At 40.4% G+C, this 23,036-nt stretch overlaps 1 protein-coding gene across 2 annotated transcripts in view; it reads right to left on the bottom strand.

The window, feature by feature from the left end:
• Nucleotides 1-23,036, bottom strand: part of ppargc1a (peroxisome proliferator-activated receptor gamma, coactivator 1 alpha) — a 615,590-nt gene that overhangs the window by 481,901 nt on the left and 110,653 nt on the right. The gene's annotated exons all lie outside the window — the stretch shown is intronic.

Raw genomic sequence — 23,036 nt, 5'->3', positions numbered from 1 at the left:
GTTTCTCAATTTAGCAAAATTATGTTTTATGGGTCTAAGAGTAGTAGGAATGCTCCTGCAGGTTCCGCATGAATAATGTAGGAGGCAGCCATCCAGGACACTTCCACCCTCATAATTCCTTCATCCCTATCCTCAACCTAGTTATTTACTGACATAAAAGAGGAATCTAGAGCAGTCACTATGAAGAAAATTGTAAAATAGGTAGGAGAACATAAAAATAATATACTTAATAGCATTTGGAAAGTTTTAGAGATTGTGATGTTTTAAAAAAAAGGTAGAAAACCTGAACCATATTTGAAAAGAGTAGCCATTTAAAAAAACACCACCATCAATTGGACTGTTAAAGATCTACACAAACTCCAAAATAGGAGTGCAGCAAAAAGAAATTGGACTGGTACTTTGAAGAAATAACAGAATTGTTATTAACTTCGTATCTTCATGAAAGCAAAACAAAATTCAAATTGTGGAAGCAGTACCAAAAAGCATGAATATTTGAATTGACATTGGAAAAAATGGGAGTTCAACAGTTGAAGTTAAAATGAGACACAAGTATTATACTTAGAAACTATAGGTGTATATTACAAAGGACCTGAATACCACACACTGGGTTAAGAGAAATATGATCAGGATGAAGAATTAAAAAAGGAAATAGTGGGTTTAGCACTGAAAAAACAAATTGGAAGGGCTGTGCTAACGGACAGAGAAACACCAGCAATGGGCTTTTTTAAAAAGGGGGAATGCCAGGAGCAACAGTAAGAAGAAAGTGGTAAGAGTAGGACAAAAGAGATCAGACTAAAGTTAAGAGAAAGACATTAGTGCAGTTTCAAAAAAAAAGAGTGCAATAAGAAGTCTAAAGAAAACACAAATGCGAGAAGTCCTCAAATAAAAACAAATGCCAAGAATAGGTTTTTGTAATAAAGACAGGAAGTGGATGACCAGGAGGAAAATAGCATTGAGGCTGAGAAAGTTACAAACATCTGGAGCAAAACAACATTAGTGAAATGCGAGAAGATTTGGGCAGCAGGTCATGATAGGACAGGCTCTTGGATAGCAAGGGAGAGGGTCTTAAGGACGATTGCAGGTAATGGCTTAGAGGATGTGATCAGATTTCAAGAATTGATTTCACTATGTGCTTTGTACCTTACTACGGATTCAAACTTGCTGCTTACATCTTGGTTCAGGGTTCCTGTGTTGCTTCCCTGTGATCAGCAAGTTTGCGGATGACACCAAGATGGCAGGATTGGCAGGTACCGAGGAGGAATGTCAGGTGACACAGCAGGATATAGATAGGTTGGTATATTGGGCAGATAGGTGGCAGATGGAATTTAATCCTGACAAATGCGAGGTGATGCATTTTGGAAGGAATAATGCAGAGAGGAGCTACGTGATAAAAGGTAGACCGATTAGGAGTATAGAAATACAGAGGGACCTGGGAGTGCAGGTTCACAAGTCTATGAAGGTGGTGACACAAGTAGAGAAGGTTGTGAGGAAAGCTTATGGAATGCTAGTCTTTATAGGAAGGGGTATAGAGTATAGGAGCTGCCGTCTAATGCTTCAGTTGTACAGAACGTTGGTTAGACCGCATTTGGAGTACTGCGTCCAGTTCTGGTCACCTTACTACCGGAAGGACGTGGAGACTCTGGAGAGAGTGCAGAGGAGGTTTACCAGGATGTTGCCTGGCATGGAAGGACTGAGTTACGAGGAAAGGTTGGAGAAACTGGGACTCTTCTCCTTGGAAAGACGGAGATTAAGGGGGGGACATGATAGAGGTATATAAAATACTGAAGGGAATAGATAGAGTCAATAGTGGTAGGCTGTTCCCTAGACGGGGGACAATTACGAGAGGTCACAATCTAAGGGTGAGGGGGGGAAGAAGTATAATTTGGATATGAGAGGAAGGTTCTTCATGCAGAGGGTCGTGGGGGTATGGAACGCGCTACCGAGTAGGGTGGTGGAGGCAGACACGTTGGACTTGTTTAAGGTTTACTTAGATAGACACATGAGCAAAACAAGGATGGACGGTTATAGTAGAGGGTATTAAATAGGGTCAGAGCCTCGGGATGACACCGGAAATGTAGAATTACGTTAACGTTTTTGTCTTTTTATTCCGCAGGTGTCGGTCCACCTTGTTGACAAACGAGGGGCATGCACACGGTGGGTCGTGCATGGGCTGCTCTTGGAGGTTCCGGGAGTGGCCTAGTACTTCGTGTCTCTGTGTGTGCTTAATCCTGGACCAGTAGACGGGCGCCGCAACAGCTCAGTGACTAGCACTGCTAGCTGTGCAGATACATGGATTTGGGCCTGTGTCTGTGGGAGTTTGCACATTCTCCCTGTGGTTGCGTGGGTTTCCTCCGGGTGCTCCGGTTTCCTCCCACACCCCAAAGATGTGCTCTTAGCTGATTGGTATACCAAATTGACACTATTCTCCCCTGAATCTGGCTAAGTCAGGGGTTCCACTCACATACACACAGGGCAGGGTAGGTGTAGGAGGATGTGGTGGCACGGGCTCGTTGGGCCGAAGGGTCTGTTTTCCATGCTAGGTTGTTCTTTTGTTTGTTCTATATCTCCATTTTCCTAGTGCTCTGCTTTTACCTTACTTACCCACTACCCAGCACAGCATACGTTCCACTCCACTTCATCCGCCTGTTCCCTTCCATCATTTTCCACTGACTGATTTTAAAATATTTTACTCTCTAGCTTTTATGCAGAAAAAGTTGCTGGCCTTGAATTTTAACTATCATACATTCAGTACAGCTCATCTTATCAAAGGGCTACTGCTCCTAATTTTGTTTTGATTTATACTGCTCAAAAAACATGAGCAAAATAGATTCACATATGTACTCTGGTGCCATAGGCATTCCACATGCAAACCGTGCATGTTTTGAAACCTGCACTTTTTCCTGTTGCTGCTCAAGCATTTCTGACAGACCCAGTTTTCAGTGGTAGGAGACATGACACATATATGGGGGAATCCAAACTCTGCAGGGCAATTTGAAAACATTCCGAGTTTAAACAGACTACATTTATGCTGAAGTGAGAGCCTTATCTTGCAGTGTTAGTATTATGATTTCTAATAGTAGATCGAAACATTTAGAAAGGTACTTGGAACTATCAAACTATTTAAATGCTCAACCCCTTCAATTTTGGAAAGAGAAACAACCTCTTTGTGCCTTACAATTTCAATAAATGTTTGCTGACATAAGTGCAAGTGCTATCATTTTAGCATTATTGTTGCTTGACTGTTTCTACAGTCTACCATTATCACAGTGTGGGGCTGCGAGTTCACAGCTTGATTGACAGCTCCAAGGCTGCTTCATTCAATTATAATAATAAATTCAATTTATTCAAGGCTGAGTTTAAAAATACTTAAGGGAATCAAGGGTTATGGGGGCAGACAAAGTGTAGAACTGACCACAAACAGATCAGCCATGATTTTATCAATTGGTGGAGTCGGCTTGAAGGGCTGAATGGCCTGCACTTGCTCCTAAGTCCTAGGTTCCAAAGTTAGTAAAGCTGTCTTTGATGGGAGGTTAGAAATATAGAAACCCTACGGTCCAGAAAGAGGCCATTTGGCCCATTTGAGTCTGCACTGACCACAATCCCACCCAGGCCCTACCCCTACATCCCTACATATTTTACCCACTAATCCCTCTAACCTAAACATTTCAGGACACTAAGGGACAATTTCTTAGCATGGCCAATAAACCTAACCCGCAAATCTTTGGACTGTGGGAGGAAACTAGAGCACCCGGAGGAAACCCACGCAGACACGAGGTGAATGTGCAAACTCCACACAAACAGTGACCCAAGCCAGGAATCGAACCCAGGTCCCTGGAGCTGTGAAGCAGCAGTGCTAACCACTGTGCTACCGTGCCATACATATGTTTGCTTTTAAGGGTTAAGTGCTTGAGGGGATGTAAATATATTGAAGAGGCTTTTATAAGTGAGAGTTTTATTTATATCATGAAGTCAGTAATAGACAGAATTTTATTTTGTTTCACCTCAGCATGCCTCCTGAGAACTGTTGATGGTATTTACTGATTTAGTTGACAAAAGGTACAAGTCAAAGGGTGGTAGGTGGCTGCATGCATTGGCAAAAAAGTTGCCATAGGAATTATAAGAAGCCATAGGAATGTGTGTTGGCACAAAGGGGAGATGATGGCATAGTGGAAAGATCACTGGAATATTAACCCGGAGGCCCAGGTCAATGCTCAGGGAACATCAGTCCAAAACCCATTATGGAAGCTGGTTGAATTTAAATTCAATTAATGAAAAATCTGAATTGAAAGTTAGTCTCAGTAACGGTTACCATGGAACTATTAATTGCTGTAAAAATCTTTTGTTTCACTAATATATTCTACAAAAGGAAATCTATCTTACCTGGCCTATATGTGACTCCAGATCCACAACATTGTGGTCGACTCTTAACTGCCATTTGAAATGGCTGAGCAAGCCATTCAGATCAAGGGAAAATGGGATGGGCAACAAATGCTGGTCCTGCCCACATCCACATCACAAAAAAAATGTTTTTTTTTAAGTTGGCCTAGGGGCTCAAGGGTCATGGGGTGTAGCAAATGGGTTGGCATGGTTGAGAAATGTGGAATAGATTGGTTGTGTGGCAGAGTATGAGGGGTTGGGCTAGAGGGCCTAATATTTAATAACACAATGGGATAAAGTCCCAGAGAACCAAAGCGGGCCACAGCACTTATCAATTCCTTTTGCTGCCTCCAAACAGGGTCTAGGGATGGTAGATCTGTCTCCAACATGCACCTGCCTTCCCAGAATGAAGATCTCACCATTCAGAGCACTTCTTCCCCCAAGTGAGATGTGGTGAGCTGGAAAATTTCCCAACTCTGCACCTGTCTCAGGAGCAAAAGTCCTGGCTTAAGTTTCACTGTAAATCCCTATCACAATGCTTTCTACAGATGTAGGTTCATTTCAGTTAAATGTTGACACTTGTATAATATGGTTTCCTATTAAGCTAGCATGATTTAGAAGTTCCAGATGCTTTTTGAAAAGAAATATTGCAACCCACTCTGCTACTTCAATATACAATAGAGGCAGGTGTTTAAAAGGCAAATTGTATGAAGACTCATGGTTTTTTTTAATGTAAACAACAAATCCATTTCTGGGCATAACTCACTGGTCATGCCCTGTGATTTTTACTCTCCCAGAGTTTCAAGTTAGCTTTTTAATCTTGCCTATCATCTTTCTTGCTACTCTTAGGTGTAATTCTCATAATAGGTAGCACAGCAATAATCAAGACTCCTCTGTTACTGAAAGTGCTGTACATTAACCATAACATCATGGTTAATGAAAGGGTGAAATGGCTTTAAGTATTCTTTCCTATAGTGAAAAATATTTGCTTTCACCTACTTATAAAGTTTTAGCATTTTCCTTTTGCTTTTCTTAAATTAGCTTGGGTTATCAACACTACACGTTTATCGTCCAGATCTGATTATAAAAGATCTATGATCTGTTGAATGGAAATGATTCATTCATACTATAGATAGTTGGAAAGCTCAGCTGCTAGTAAACACAGAGAATGACATGAGGACACAAGTGGAGAAGGTTCTGAATTTCCAGGGCAGTAGTCCCTGGAATAATTTTAGTCAGATTTGAAGAACATCCAGAGAAACAGCATTAGCAGCTGAAAATGGGCATTTATGTTGTTTCCACAGGAGATGCTATCGATCTTTTGGTTTCTTTTAGAAGGGAGATTAGGGGAACCTCTGCAGAAATTCAGGGCCAAATTGTTTATTCCTATCACCCCTTATTTTTCCGATTGATCTCAGCCACCATCCGCAGTAATCACTGTTTCTCACCCCCAAGTGCATAAATAAAGCTTATTCATTTAAAAGTTTTTGAATATCTCACTTTTGTGGTATCAATTTCAATTCAAACATTAGTTAGACTTCGTATAAATGGAATTAACCATTCAATCAAATTTAAATCAATCAAAAATAAAAACACTTTTGAATATCAGATATTTATAATATTTAATGTATTTTATTCAGCCACTATGGCATGTTGAATGAGTTTGGAAATAGTGGAATTGGCATTATTTTAGTCAATGCTTGTCTGATGCATGACAAACATTGCAATTCTTAACAACAAATTGAAATTATATGCCATCCTTGTCATAAAAAAATTCCCAGCACAGAAAAACAGAATGCTGAACCATGAAGGGAGAGAGAGATATTAGAAAGCTTTACCAAAAGTTTGATCAAAACGACTGGTTTTGAGAAGGTTTTTGTTAAGATGAACTAAGCAGTGAAGAAATTTAGTGACACAGCTTCAGAGAGAAAGATTCATCGCCAACGATGAGACAAAAAGAGAGGGTATAGAAAGGCTATAGTCAGAGTAAAGAAGGGATAGAAGGCTGGGAGAACCTACAAATATATTGTCAGGAGAGTGAAAAGATTCAAAGATCACAATTGGAATTTGACACAATGCATTGTGGCGCAGGAGATCAAGGAGCCGGAATTCGTTATCAATGACAGGGATGATGGGGAAAGCAATAAGCATGAAACTGAATTATCATTTTGGATCATTTGGAATAAGTAAAAGCTGGAAGATGAAGTGCTGAACAGCAAGTTCATAAGTGACATGTGGATGGATAGTAGTTTCCACAGCAGAAACAGTCAGGCAGTGGCAGAAGTAGATAATGTTGTTGAAGTGCAAATAAGTAGTCTTCATCATAGAGAGGGTGTGGGCTTAAAGTTGGCCTTTCAGTTGGGGTGGCATGGGAACGCAGAGGTTAGCACTGCTGCCTCACAACACCAGGGGCCCAGGTTCAATTCCCAGCTTGGGTCACTGTCTGTGCAGAGTTTGCATGCTCTCCCCATGTGTGTGGGTTTCCTCTGGGTGCTGTGATTTCTTCCCACAGCCTGAAAGACGTGCTGGTTAGGTGCACTGACCATGCTAAATTCTTCCTTTGTGTACCCAAACAGGCGCTGGAGTGTGATGACTAGGGGATTTTCCCAGTAACTTCACTGTAGTATTAATATAAACCTACTTGTGATACTAATAAAAGATAAACTTTAAAACTTTAAATAGGCAATGATTTTCCACAGTCTGGTTCAGCATGAAATACATAGCAAGGAGACTACAGAATCCAAAGTCAAGCAAACATTGTTTAATAAATGTGTATTTGTGATAACGTAACCTGACAGTATTATGCCCATAAATGTTTACATTGACTCAGCAATTCCCCCCAATTCTGTCTGGGATTGATTTTTTTTCCCTCTGGTTTAGCTGAACTGAAGACTGATTTGGGTCTTTACTATTCTATAGGCATAGTTCAATTAAAGACCAAGGGATTTGTATAATGAATAGTTCTATTTGAAATGATGATCGTGAGTTAATTATAACTATAAGGAATATTATAAATCAAACAAAGGAAGATTATTCCAATTACATCTCAAAGTAAGATATCCTTTGGGACAATCTTGAACATGTTATTGTTGGAAGACTGTGAAATATTGTACCAACACAAAGATAATTGAGCTGATTAGGTTATAATCATTGAATCAAAAGTTACTGATTTGAAAAGGTTGAGGGAAAGCACTAAGGAGCTGCCATAAAATAATGAAATATTACATAATAAAAGGGGTAAATTTATTTCCCTTTAGCAGGCATAAATTGGGTTGTGCCAGCCTGAAAATCATGCTAGGCCACGTACCATTCTACTCAACACTGGAAACTCCTATTTAGTTACGGTCCTGGGATGACTGGCCAGAATGTCTGCCTGGTTCAGGTAGGAGGGCATTTTTAAAATGCAATCTGAAAGCATATTATGTGCAAGGACCTCAATTTCAAGATCAGCTGGGGTTTAGCACTGAGGGATTTTTAGATAAGTGAAGATTAAAACTTCAAAATTTGTTAACAAGAAAGACTGAAATAATCTGATCAGAAATAATGAATTGTGCTACCAATAGATCAGCAAGCTAATGTGATGAGTGTCTGACCGATTAGAACAAAGAAGATGCAATGCCAATCTTAGCTGAGTGTGTTGGACTCAGCTGAAACAATGATCCAAGCATTATGAATAGGCCTCAGTATTTCTCCGTCCAAAAAGGAGAAAAAAAACAAATGTGGCTGTTGATCATTATCTATTCACTCCTCTAAATATATGGTCATAAAATGAGAACAGGATCTGACACTGCTGAGGTACCCTCTAAAGTTGACTAGCCTGCTAACTTTGCATTCAATCATGAATTACAGCAAGGAAAAGGCTGTGAACATAAAACAAGGGGTTTCACATACAGAGCTGGGACTGTTTTAAAAACAAAAATGTTCCCAGCTACCTGGAGATCCTGACTCCATTTCAACGATCAGCCATTTTCATGAGAAGGGAGCAAATCCCAGAACACATCCTCTCTTATTAAGGAGGTAAATGCCAAACTGACAGCATTGCTGTCTCATTGAAAGCCCATCTCTGGTCAATTCTTATCTAACTCTTCAGGAGAGACCAAACCTTCACAGCTGTTGGGTTTTACACCAGCTGCGTGGAGACATGAACCATAGATTGGAGAAGGGAAGCGATTAAAAGAAAACTAAAATCATTTTGCTTCCATTACAATTCATCATGAAATGCTATGATGCTTTGGCATGAGTTATATCAGTATACATTAAGAGGAATCATGACAGTACTGTGATTGGAAGATGTAGTTACTCATTGAACAATATGTTTGCAGATTGTTACTTCTGTAAACAGGAAAAAAGTCGAGTAAGTGGTGAAAATTATAATTATGGAAAAATCTTCTGAAGAGTTTAGAAAGTTTTATTTACTGGATAAAAAAAAAGTACATTTTGCACTACAGAAAAGGTAGTGTTGAATGATGACAATGCATAAACGTTTAATCTTTTCCCATTATTTTTATGTTTTCAGCTCAGACATCTGCTTAGATAGCAGTTCTGAGTTCAGTTTGTTTAATTGGTGGCGGGGGGGAATGGTGGTTTATGGGCATTTGGCTGAAATGCAATGGCCTAATTGTTTAAAAATGCTCAACTCTGTTTGCTCAACATTGGTAAACACCATGGGCGTGATTCTCCTAGCCCGCTGCGCAGCTCAAGTGACACAGCAGGCTAGGATATGTCAGCAGGGGGCTTATAGTGGAAGTCACAACCAGCGTTCAGCCAACCATGACTTTCCCAGGCCTTTTTTTTAAACGAAATCAGCCTCATGCCAGAAATCAGCATGAGGCTGATTACTATATGGAAACCTGAATTTCCCTCTCATGAGCAATCCCAGGATGGTATAGTACAGGCTCGCTTATATTACTGCCCATTCTCACCAGGAAAGGTACCCATCCGTAAGGATTAAAGCTGGCACCCATCAATGGGGACCAAGCATGAATACCTGGCTGGTGTTGACAGAGGCCAGGCTGTCAGGGGAGGGGGACTGTCCCCCACCACTGCCAAGGGGTCAGGATAAACTGCTGTACATTCTGCATTAGGGATCAGTGGGGAAGGGAGTGAGGAAAGTAATTGGGGCTGGCCAGAGAAGACATCGGGAGGCCAATGATGCGGAGGCCAGCAATGGAGGGGGACCAGTGAGCAGGCGCAGAACTCCCTACTGAGCAGTGATCCGTTCAGTGCATTGATATTGATGCTGGCATTTCGGTGGTATTAACCCCACGCTCACCGACCACCTTAAAGTAATTCCTCTGGCAGACTCTAAAGCACTAAATTCACCCAAAAAAAAAATCGGGAAAATCTCCTGTTTTGCCACCTGGTGGACACTTTTTTTTTGTGGGAAAAATCACTCCCATATCTAGCATGGAACACTGTCAATAAAAACAGAAAATGCTGTAAAACTTCATGTCTGGCAGCATCTGTGAAGGAAGAAAGTGTGTTAATATTTTGAGTTGAATATAATTCTTCTTCCAAACTGAAGGATCACATCAATTTGAAATATTAACTCTTGGAGGTATTTTCTCATTATTTGGCAAAGTGGCACAGAGGGCAGGGTGGAAGCTGCCAAACAAGTACAGCTTCCTGTGCCAAATTATTGACCTTTCAATGAAAAAGAAATGCACGGATAAAAAAATTAAATGAATATTTTAGACTTAAACAAGTATTTTTGAGTATATTGGGCGCCTTGGCCAAAATGCAAACTGCCCTGGAACAAAATGCGAAGAATAAACTACACAGGCCACATTTTTTGGGAACAATAAGCCACAGAATACCAGAAAAGTCTTGGAGAGTTCAAATTCTAATATTCTAGAAAGTGAATAGAAATATTCACAATATATTTAAAGTATTCAATCCCACTAATCAAAATATTAAATTCTTACTGATAATAAGGCAGAATGAGACAGTGGGAATGTCACTTTTTCAACTCTGCGGTTTATGGTAGGAAAGCGATCTTTGAACCTTGATTTACACAAGTGAGGTTGCTTAGTAATAGTGGGTCAGTATTTCCAGGTCCCATAGACCAATGAATTCCTAACTCTGCTGGAAGGTAGGATGCAATTGGTCGAGATAAATAAGGTGTGTTAATGCATCCAGTTAGAATGACATGGTAGACAGGAGAAATGAATTCTTAAAAATGTATAACCATTTTGCCATTGCATTGTAAACTTTAGAAAGGAGTTGGCATGTCTGGCTTTTCTTCTCCCTGTTGCTCAATAATTACGTCTTTAACCAGCATACTCTCTTTCACGAGTCTTTGTGTTTAGCTGGGTTCCACTCAATATTTAGCACGCAAGAGAAAACCCCTGCTTCAACGTTTCCTTGGAACTCCATCCTCCTGATTCCTGCAACTTCCCCCTGCCACTACATCCTGAGGTGCAGTGCCAGCAGTAGAGGGTATTGCCAGGGCATGATTTGCTCACCCCTGATGGCTGTACTCACCTGTGTGTCTTTGGAGGGTTCTGCTCAGGTGCATGTGGTGGGGGACCCGTCGTGATTTATGTTGGGGATAGCATCAAGAGGGGTAAAAACACAATAATTATATTTAAATGTATTCAAATAGGGATCCTGACTTTCAAAGTCAGGATTCCCATCATATCTTTTGTGGGGTTAGGGAAAAATCTATTGGGGAAATCCTGCCAGTGTTAAAGCCATTTTGGGACTCCTATGGGAATTTCCATTCCTGTTGCTGTTCACGCCCCCTGAAATTGGAAGCAGAAAATCCCCCTACCTCCCTCCTTTCTCCATAGATGCTACCAGACCTGTTGAGTTTTTCCAGCACTTTGTTTTTATTTCAGATTTCCAACACTTCCAGTATTTTGCTTTTATGGATCTCTTTCCCCTCTTTTTAGCATTTGAATTATTAGCTGTATTATTTACAATCTGTCAATTTTATGGAGTTTGAATTATTGGGTGAGCAAGTTTAAAAAATTGTAATTGACATGGTTCACCAATTTCTCTAATGCAGATGCCAGTGTTTTTTTTGACAACCTGGAGGCACAACACTCTGGCACAGTGTAATAAATACCAGTTTATGGCTACAATTTTGTACACAGGCTGGTTCTTAACAGATACTTAGGAGTGGATTGTTGCATTAGGCAAAGGGATGAAAAATTGCATAGGTTATTCCTGTTCACAATGCAGCAGCTCCCACCTTCCATTGTATAATTGCATTTATATTAGTAAGAGTTAAAACTCGTCTTACTGGAGTCCTTAACTACAAAATATGCTGAATGTGGGGAAAGTGTTAAACAGAGATATATTTTTCAAACCACGATTTTGTGCTTGAGATTAAAAATATTTGGTTACTATATCCACTGTGCAAATGTGACTTGTTTGATCACCAAAGGTCAATGTGTTTAGATAGGTATATAAGAATATTTAAATGAATTGTTTGGAAACGTATAGAACAGGAACAGGAGGCCATTCGATCCTTTGAGCCAGCTCTGCCATTCATTATGATCATGGCTGATCATCCAACTCAATAGCTTGATCTGCTTTCATCCCATATCCTTTGATCCCCTTCAACTCAAGTGCTATTTTTAATAGTTTCTTGAAAGCATGCAATATTTTGGCCTCAACTACTTTCTGTAGTAGCAATTCCATAGGCGGATCGCTCTCTGGATGAAGAAATCTCTCTTCATCTCTATCCTTAACAGCCTACCAGACTGTGACCCATGATTTTAGACACCCTGACCACTGGGAACATCCTTTGTGCAGACAGTCCTTTTAGAATTTTATTGGTTTCTTGGAGTTGCACCCTTATTCTTCTGAACCCCAGCTAATACATTCCTAACCAACTTGATCTCTCCTCATATGCCAGTCCTGCCATCTCAGGAATTAGTCTGGTAAACCTTTGTTGCACTCCCTCTACACCAACAACATCCTTCCTTAGATAAGGAGAGCAAAAACGCACATAACATTCCAAGTGTAGCCTCACTAAGGCCATGTAAAATTGCATCAAGGCATCCCTGCTCCTGTACTCGAATCCTCTTGAAGGCCAGCATACCATTCCCTTTTTTTTACTGCCTGCTGAAGCTGCATGCTTACCTTCAGTGAATAATGTACAAGGACACCCAGATCTCATTGCACATTTCCCTCTCCTAATTTATGGTCATTCAGATGGAAATCTGCCTTCCTGTTTTTGCTACCAAAATGCATAACCTCACATTTATCCAAATTATACTGCATTTACCAATCATTTGCCCACTCATTCAACTTGTCCATCACACTGAAGGATCTCTGCATCCTCCTCACAGATCATTCCCCATCCAGTTTTCTCATATCTGCAAATTTGGAAGATATTATGTTTACTCCCCTTGTCTAAATCAGGAATATATAGTGAATAGCTGGTACCCCACTAGTCACTGCCTGCCATTTGGAAAAAGATCTACTTATTCCTACTTTTGTTTCCTGTCTGCCAACTAGTATTCTATCCACCTTATACACTATCCCCAATCCCATGTGCTTTGATTATACATGCTAATCTCTCATGTGGGATTTTGCTGGAAGTAGTCTGAAAGTCCAAATAAACCACATTCACTAGATCCCCCTCAGCAACTCTACTAGTTACAGCTGTGAAGAATTCCAGAAGATTTGTGAAGGATGATTTCCTTCTCACAAATCCATCCTGACTCTATCCAACCCTTCCACACTTTTCCAAGCGTTTTGCTGTAAAATCTTTGATAATGGATTCTAAAATTTTCCCCACTACTGACGTCAGGCTGAATGGTCTATAAATTTTCTGTTTTCTCTCTACTTCCCTTTTAAAAAAGGAACAATTCCTCCAGATTGGAGGGTAACTAGATTCTATAGAATCTTGGATGGTGACCAACGCATCCACTATTTCTTGGGCCACTTCGTTAAGTACTCTGGGATTTAAATTATCAGGCCTTGGGGATTTATTGGCCTTCAATCCCATCAGTATTCCCAACACCATTTTCAACTAATACTGATCTCCTCAGTTCCCCCCCTCACTAAATCCTGCATTCCCCAACATTTCTGGCATCTTATTTGTGTTCTCCTTCGTGAAGATGGAACCAAATTATGAATTCAGTTGGTCAGCATTTCTTTATTCCCTTCAAAACTTCCCTGTTCCTGACTACAGACAAGGGACCTACATCTGTCTTCACCAACCAAGCATACCTATAAAAACTTTACAGTCATTTTTTATGTTCCCCTCAAGTTTACTCTCATACTCTATTTTCCCTTTCTTAATTAGTCCCTTGGTCATCCTTTGCAGAATTCTAAACTATTCGTAATCCTCAGGTTTGTTGTTTCTCTTGGCTAATTTGTATGTTTCTCTCTTGGATCTAATACTAACTGTAATTTTCCTGGTAAGTTATGATTTGGCCACCTTCCCAGTTTTACTTTTGCACCAAACAGGAACAATTATTGCAGTTCACCCATGGGCTCCTTGAATGTTTGCCATCACCTATCCACCATCTTTTTAAGTAATGTTTCCCAATCTATCATTGCCAACTTGTGCCTCATTTCATCATAATTTCCTTTATTAAGATTCAGGACCCTAATCTAAGAATCAACTACATCACTCTCCATCTTGATTAAAAATTCTATCATATTATGGTCACTCATCCCTTTGTGGTCTCGCTCAACTGGATTGCCAATTATTACTTTCTCGTTGCACAACACCCAGTCCAGAATGGCCTGCTCTGTAGTTGGTTCTTAAATCTATTGGTCCAAAAACCATCCCACGTACACTCCAGGAATTCCTCATCTATGGTATTGTGACTAATTTGATTTGCCTAAATTATATGCAGATTAACATTACCCATAATTACAGATGTTCCTTTATCGCAGACATCTCTAATTTTCTGTTTACTGTCGTTCTCAGCATCAACTCTACAGTTTGGGGTCTACATACAACCCCCACTAACATTTTTGCCCTTTTGATTTTCTTAGCTCTACCCATATAGATTCCACATTGTTGGAGCTAATATCCTTCCTCAGTATGGTGTAAATTTCCTCTTTAACCGGTAATAAAACTCCACTACCCTGAGTTTTATGTCTGTCTTTCAAAAATACTGAATATCCCTGAATCTTGAATTCCCATCACTGGTCACCCTGCAGCCATGTTTCTGTAATCCTGACTATATTATACCTGTTAACATCTATTTGTATGATTAATACATCCAGTTCACTGCGAATGCTCCCTGCGTTAAGAAAGCCTTTAGGCTCTCCCTTTTAACATTACTGGTCCTGTTCCCATTATTTTTCCACAGAGGCCCCATTTCTCTGTCCATCATTTTTCTGATTCTCATTTCTGTCTTTGGTTTTTAATCTTTGATTCCTCCTCCTCTGCCTCCTTGCATAGGTCCCCATTCCCTACCATTTTAGTTTAAACCCACTCCAACCACTCTTGCAAATACTCTCCCTAGGACATCAGCCCTGATCCTACCGAGGTATAACTCGATTAATTTGTACTGGTCCCACCTCATCCAGAACCAATCCAATGCCCCAGGAATCTGAAACCCTCCCCCTCACACCATCACTTTCAGCCGCTTATTAATCCAATACATTGTAGTCATCATGAGATCACTACCTTTGAGGTCTGATTTCTCAACTTTCTTCCTAACTCCTTAAATTTGTTTTCTCAGGATATCCCTTTTGTTAACCTATGTCATTGGTATCAATGTGTACCACGATCACTGGTTGTTCACCCTCCCCCTTCAGAAAGTCCTATGTCTGCTCCAGGGGGGAAACATATCATCATGGAGTCTCATTAGCTGCCAAGGAAAACTTATCTATTCCCCTTACAAATGAATCCCCTATAATTACTGCACTCTCACTCTTTTTATATCTCCCCTCTGCAGCAGAACCAACTGTGGTGCAGCAAATTTGACAGTTGAGGGGTCATTCCCTCAACAATATCCAAAGCAGTCCATCTATTTTTCAAGGGAATAGCCACAAGTGTTTCTTGCACTGCCTGCCTCATCCACTTGCTCTGCTGGTTTCCCTTCCTTTCCCATTCCCTTCCTGCTTGTGGTGTGACCACCTCTCTATACATCCATGACACTGTCCATCTTGCAGATGCTTCACATTCCAGCTCCAAAGCCTGGGCTCCCAGAAACTCAGTTGGGGATACTTCCTGCACACTTTCTGGCTCCGGGCACTGGAAATGTTCCCAGCCTCCCACATGGAGCACAAAGAACATACCATGACTTGAGGATTTCCTGTCAAGGCTTTCTCCCTTTAAATTAAACTTTTGGAAGTTGCAGGATATCAGATTATATCCAATTTTCTAGGACCCTTCCTTTCTGCTCATTGTTATTGCCAAATGTAACCCTTACAAACTTGAAACCACAGAGAAACCTCCAACACTATAATGATAAAATTATTGAATACTTACCTGATCTTACCATTCCCCCCCCAGCGCCCCGTTTAGTCTCATTTCCTCTACTATTGCAGAAGGGCAAGACCACTCTCTGAAGATTTAAAAGTTAGAAAGCAAGAAGAAAGAAAAAACAAAAAGCACCTCTTTGCCCTTTTCACCAAATTCCCACACATCTCCAAATTTCTGATAGCCCCACACTCACTCTGGCTGTGTCTTACTCCAAATGAGTCTCTCCCACTTTAGTTACAGATAGTTCCTATTTTTCTGCACAACTACACTAATTACACTTTCTGAAGATGTTCAAAATCATGAGGGGGCTAGACAGAGTAGGTATGAAGAAACTGTTGCCACTCATTAAAAAAATCAAGAACAAAAGGAAACTGATTTAAAGTGATTTGCAAAAAAAGCAAACATGATGTGAGAATAAGCTTTTTTTTAAACACGTGGTCCGGGTCTGGAACGTACTGCCTGTAAGTGTGGTGGAGGCAGGTTCAATCGAGGCCTTCAAGAGGAGATTAGATGATTACTTGAATAGAAACAGTGTGTAGGGATACAGAGAAAAGGCAGGGAAATAGCCCTAAGTTATGATGCTCGTTTGGAGAACAATGCAGACATGATGGGCCAAATGTTCTCCTTCTGCAATGTAACAATTCTTTGATTCTGTTCCAATGCTGTGAAGTAGTGATGAATAGCATGTCCTATACAATTAACCAAATGCACACTAATAATGTGGAGACTCATTTGAATGGGTCACATGTAAATTACTTCCCTGCTACAAAGAAAAAACAGAGCAGCTAAGTGTCAGGTGAACCTAGTCAGTCCCAGCAATTTGATTGCTCGTGAAGTTTTATTTCCGACAGGCAGAATTGAACCTCCTCAAAGAAGGAGGTCGTGAAAAACAAAGTCGAGCTGTTTTGGATCACACATGAAGAGCCTATATCCCCCTGGCAAAGTTAATTCTAAATCCAAGGTAAAGAGTACTTGAAATGAAACCATATGATGAAAATACAGTTATTCATAGGAGGATTTTTTCGAACTTATAAATATTGACTTCCAAAAAGAAACTATTTCCTGAAATGAATCTTAAGTACTTCAAGACAGAAACCATCTAGTCTTTTGGGATATGGAAGGTCATTAGAGTGAGAAAAAGGTTTGGTTGGGTGACAAAGATCAAATGCAGAAAGACTGCAGTAACAATACGAGTGTTTAGAAATTACAGGCAAAATGACTCCATTAGGTTTGCTTATCAGTGTTACGTGTGGAAACTAATTCACCTCATGCTCGTGATAAGTAAAATTGTTGAACTCAAAGCGTACATACAGGAGAGTTTAAGGCAGGAAGCATTATATCAGAGACCACAGCACCTATCTCCTGCGCACATACCTTAACACTCAAAACAAAAAGATGTGAAGATATAATCAAAAAGGAAGGTTGACCAAACGATGATCTGGAAGAATAAATATACCTAGGTTGGCATCCACATCTGGTAATGCACCCCCAATTGGGCTATGAGTAATAGAAACTTAAGTGAATATATATTGAAAATATGTGTAAATCCCATATGCAATTGTTAAAACTATAGCTGTTGATATAAAATGAAAGCAGGATTTGAAGAAATTCTAGAATTACTTTCAGACAGCCCATATGAGATTCCAGTGAGAACTAATTATTAGATAGCTTTGAAACTCCAGGGACTACTGCGAATAAAACACAATAAAAGATTCAGTTCACAAGCGAATCCACTCTCCAGAAAGGATGATAAAAGATGAGAGCAAGCCACCAGTAACTCCAGTAAATAACTTCAACCCTCCAGTAAAACAAATCAATGAGATAAGTGGGCACATTACCAGGTGTGGATGCCAACCCAGATATACTTATCCTCACAGATTATCATTAAAGGGAGAAGCAGAATAATACTACACATTAGAGGGATAGAGAAATAGTAAATAATTATTTTGTTTCAGTATTTATCCCAGAGATAGAACAGGTAGACATGACATTGATGAATAGTTGAGCAAAGGAGATAAGTGCATTTAAAAAAAAGCAGAAGTTTTGAATAAAATAAAAAACCCAAAGAGCTTAAAGCCCATGGTCTGGATGGATTGTATCCACATAGTTTAACAGAGTCTGGGGAAGAGATAGCAGAGGCATTACTGTATGTTTTTAAAAATTCTTTGGAAAAAGGAATTGTGGCAGAGGACTCATGGATGGCTAATGTAATTGCTATAGTTAAGATGGAGAACTGAACATATCTAGGGACTAATAGACCAGTCAGCTTAGCACTGGCAGTTGAAAATACTAATGGAATCTCTACTAAGAGAAAATAGAAGAACACCCAGAATCTAAAAATACTACAATAAATAATTAGCATGGATTTCAAAATCAAAAATATTACTTCACCAACCTGATTGAATTTTTTGAAAAATTCATAGAGAATAAGCAATGGTAATGATAGAGTTATAATTTATCTGTATTTTCAAAAAACATTAGATGTAACATATAATACAGACTAATGAATAACACAGGCTATAATAGACTAATGAATGAGGTTATGGGACATGTGGCATAATGAACTGATAGCTGGCTTCAAGACAGAAAACAAAGAGTGGATGTAAAGGATAATTATACAGAGTGGTAGGCAATAGTGTTTCATAAGGATCATAGAATCCCTACAGTGCAGAAGTGGGCCATTTGGCCCATCAACTCTGCACCAACTCTCCAACAGAACATCCCACCAGGCCGTATTGCTGTAGTCCCAAGTATTTACTCCTCTAATCCCCTTAACCTACACGTCTTCGGACATGAAGGAACAATTTAGCATAACCAATCCACCGAAACTGCACATCTTTGGACTGTGGAAGGAATTTGAGTGACTGTGTGCAAACTCCACACAGTCACTCAAATTGAGAATTGAACCTGGGTCCTTGGTGTGTGAGGCAGCAGTGCAATCACTGTACCACCGTACCAAATCAGGGCTGGGACCACTGCCACTCACGATTTACATTAATAAGTGGGGTTTTAAAGTAAATAAAAATTCTAAATTTTGCAGATGATACTGAATTGAAGGTGTGTGGGGTGGGAGAAGTGTATAGTTAATACTTAGGACTGCAAAAAGTTACACGAGAACATTAGTTATTTGTCCATTCTGCAAATGCATTACTTAAAAATTAATGTTTCGTGTACAAAATCACCAGCTACTAAAAGCAATCTGAACACTAAGCTTTATTTGTTTTTATAGGGATAGAATATAAAAATGGGACAGCAGAGAGGTGCAATGGTTAGTGCTGTTATCTCTCAGTTCCAGGGACCCATGTTCGATTCTGGCCTCACGAGTCTGTCCATGTGGAGTTTCCACATTCTCCCTGTGTCTGAGAGTGTTTTTGCCCCATGATCCAGTTCCTTGCCATAGTCTAAGATGTGCAGGATAGGTAGCTTGGCCATGGTAAATCGCCCTTTAGTTTGTCTGTGCATGCGAGAGTGTGTGCACTGTGATGGAGTGGCATCCGATCCGGGTTGTACACGACCCAATGCCCAATGTTTGTCAGGATAGACATCAACTTCCCGCCACAATGAATTGGAGAAAGCGGTTAAGGTGAAAGTGAAAAGAAGAAGAATTTACAAGTAAGAAAGTTATGTTAACCACAGCAAAGTTATGACACAGAAGAGGCCATTTATCCCCTCATGTCTGCACTGGCTGAAAAATCTAGCTGCCCATTCTAGTTGAACCTTCCAGCATCTGGTCTGTAGCCTTGCAAATTACAGCAGCTCAGGTGTAAATCCAGGTACCTTTTAAATCGGTTGAGGGTTTCTGCCTCAACTACCAATCTGGGCAGCCAATTCCAGACACCTACCACCCTCAGGTGAAAAGGTCTTTCAGAATATTCCAGCTAATCCTTCCACCAATCACCTTAAATCTGTTTCTACTGGTACCTGATCTTCCCACTAGGGCAAACAAGTTTCTCCTGAGTACTCTGTCTAGGCCCCTCAATTTTGTACACTTCAATCAAGTCACCTCTCAGCCTCCTCTGTTCTAAGGTAAATAACCCCAACCTACCAATATTTCCTCATAGCTGCACTTTTAGAGCCCTGGCAATATTCTTGTAAATTTTCTTGGCACTGTCTCCAGAGCATCATGCCCTTCCTGTAATATAATGACCAAAAATGTAAAACTTCAGCTGTTGCCCAAGCAATGTTTTATTCAATTCCAGCATTATATCACTGCTTTTTTATTCCATATCTTATCCAATAAAGGAAAGCATTCCATATGCCTTATGTACCACCTTATCTACCTATTCTGCCAGCTTCTGGGACCTCCGACTGCATTCCAAGGTCTCCCAGTTCCTCTACCCCTCTCAATATCGTCCTGCTTAGTGTATCCCTTGCTTTGTTTGCCCCTCCAAAATATTCTACCTCACAGTTGTCTGGATTTAATTCCATTCACCCCTTTTCCATCCACTCAATCAAACATAAGAACATAAGATGATAAGAAATAGGAGCAGGAGTAGGCCATCTAACCCCTCGAGCCTGCTCCGCCATTCAATAAGATCATGGTTGATCTGATAGTGGTTCAGTTCCACTTGCCTGCTTGCTCCCCATAACTCTTAATTCCCTTATTGGTCAATAATCTGTGACTTAAACACATTTAACGAGGTAACCTCCACTGCTTCAATGGGCAGACAATTCCAAAGATTCACTACCCGCTGGAAGAAGAAGTTCCTCCTCAACTCTGTTCCCTCTTATTTTGAGGCTGTGCCCTCTAGTTCTTGTTTCCATTCTAAATGGAAATGATCTCTCTGCTTCTACCCTGTCTAGCCCCTTCATTATTTTATATGTCTCTATAAGATCTCCCCTCAGCCTTCTAAACTCCAATGAGTACAGGCCCACTCTACTCAATCTCTCCTCATAAGCTAACCCCCTCATCTCTGGAATCAACCTGGTAAACCATCTCTGCACTCGCACCAAAGCTAATATATCCTTAAATAAGGGGACCAAAATTGCACACAATACTCTAGTTGCAGCCTCACCAGAACCTTGTATAATTGCAGCAAAACCTCCCTGCTTTTATACTCCATCCTTCTCACGATAAAAGACCAACACTCCATTTGCCTTGATCGCCTGCAAACTGAGTTTTTGTGATTCATGCACAAGGATCCCCAGGTCCCTCTGCACAGTAGCATATTGTAATTTTTCACCATTTAAATAATAGTTCATTTTATTATTTCATCCAAAGCGGATAACCTCACACTTGCCAACATTATATTCCATCTGCCAGATCCTTGCCCACTCACTTAGCCTATCCAAATCTTTCTGCAGGCTTTGAGTCCTCCACGCAATTTGCTTTCCCACTCATCTTTGTGTCATCCACAAATTTTGTTACCCTACACTTGGTCCCCTCCTCCAGATCATTTATGTATATGGTAAACAGATGAGGCCCCAGCACTGATCCCTGTGGCATGCCACTAGTCACCACCTGCTAACCAGAAATGCACCCATTTATTCCGACTCTCTGCCAATCCTCAATCCACACTAGCACTTTACCTCCAACTCCGTGTACCTTAAATCTTACGCAGTAACCTTTTGTGAAGCACCTTATCGAATGCCTTCTGGGAATCTAAAAACACCACATCCACCAGTTCCCCTCTGTTAACCGCACTCGTTACATCTTCATAAAAATCTAGTAAAATCGTCAAACATGACCTTCTCTTCATGAATCCATACTGCATCTGCTTCACTGAACCATTCTTTTCCAGGTGTCCTGGTATCTCTTGCTTAATGATAGATTCCAGCATTTTCCCAACTACGAATGTTAAGCTAACCAACTAGTCTGCGCTCCCAGTTTACATGAGCCAACTCTGCCCTCATCCTATCGTACTCCCTCTTGTTCAAGCAGAGGGCACTGATTTGGAAGCCTACTCTCTCACCCTCCAACTGTTACCCACCTTTTGTCCACCCCCTTTTTTAAACAGTGGCATTACATTAGCTGTTTTCCAATCAGCTGGCACCTCTCCAGAGTCCAGCGAATTTTGATAAATTACAACTAACGCATCTGCTACTACTTCTGTCATTTCTTTTAGTACCCTGAGATGCATTCCATCCGGACCCGAGGACTTGTCTACCTTTAGTCCTATTAGCCTACCAAGCATTACCTCTTTAGTAATAGTAATCGTTTTTAGGTCCTCACCCCCTACAGTCCCATGACCGTAAATTATCGGTATACTATTTGTGTCCTCTATCATGAAGACCCACAGAAAAACTTGTTTAAGGCCTCGACCATTTCCTCATTTCCCATTATTAAATCCCCTTTCTCATCTAAGGGTCCAACTTTTATTTTAGCCACTCTTTTCCATTTTAAATATTTGTAAAAAGTTTTACTATCCGTTTTTATATTTTGTGCTAGTTTAGTTTCATAATCTATCTTTCCTTTCTTTATTGCTTTCTTAGTAGTTCTTTGTCATTTTTTAAACCTTTCTCAATCTTCTCGTTCTCCACTAATTTTGGCCACTCTGTATGCATTGGTTTTTAATTTGATACTCTTATTTCCTTAGTTATCCTTTTTCTTACCTTCCTTCTTTTTCACTGGAGTATATTTTTGCTGAGTACTGAGAAAAATCTCCTTAAAAATCCTCCACTGTTCCTCAGCTGTCCCACCAACTAGTCTGCACTCCCAGTTTACATGGGCCAACTCTGCCCTCATCCTATCGTACTCCCTCTTGTTCAAGCAGAGGGCACTGGTTTGGGAGCCTACTCTCTCACCCTCCATCTGTATTGGAAATTCAACCATTTTGTGATCACTCATTCCAAGAGGATCCCTCACATGATGATTCATTTTACCTATCTCATTACACAGGACCAAATCCAAGATAGCTCGCTCCCTCATACGTTCCTCAAACAGTATGTTACAGAACCTATCTCGACAGCATTCTAAGAACTCTTCCTCAAGTTCACCGCGTCCGACTTGAGTTCGCCAATCAATATGGAGGTTAAAATACCCCATGATTATTGCTGTTCTGTTTTTATACGCATCTGTTATTTGCTTGTTTATAGCCCGCCCCACCTCAAAGTTATTATTTGGGGGCTATAGACCATGCCCACCAGTGACTTTTTCCCCTTATTATTCCTTATCTCCACCCACATCGATTCCATATTTTGCTCCTTAGAGCCTCTATCGTCTCTCACTACTGCCCTATGTTATCCTTAATGAACAGAGCTACCCCGCCTCCTTTTCCTTCCTGTCTACCCTTCCGAAATATCTGATACCCCCAGA

This window comes from Carcharhinus amblyrhynchos, chromosome 1, assembly GCF_965287045.1.
Source record: "Carcharhinus amblyrhynchos chromosome 1, sCarAmb.v2.hapA, whole genome shotgun sequence".
Classification (NCBI taxonomy): domain Eukaryota; kingdom Metazoa; phylum Chordata; class Chondrichthyes; order Carcharhiniformes; family Carcharhinidae; genus Carcharhinus; species Carcharhinus amblyrhynchos.
The sequence above is the reverse complement of the archived record's forward strand: the minus strand, read 5'-3'. Positions and strand labels throughout refer to the sequence as shown.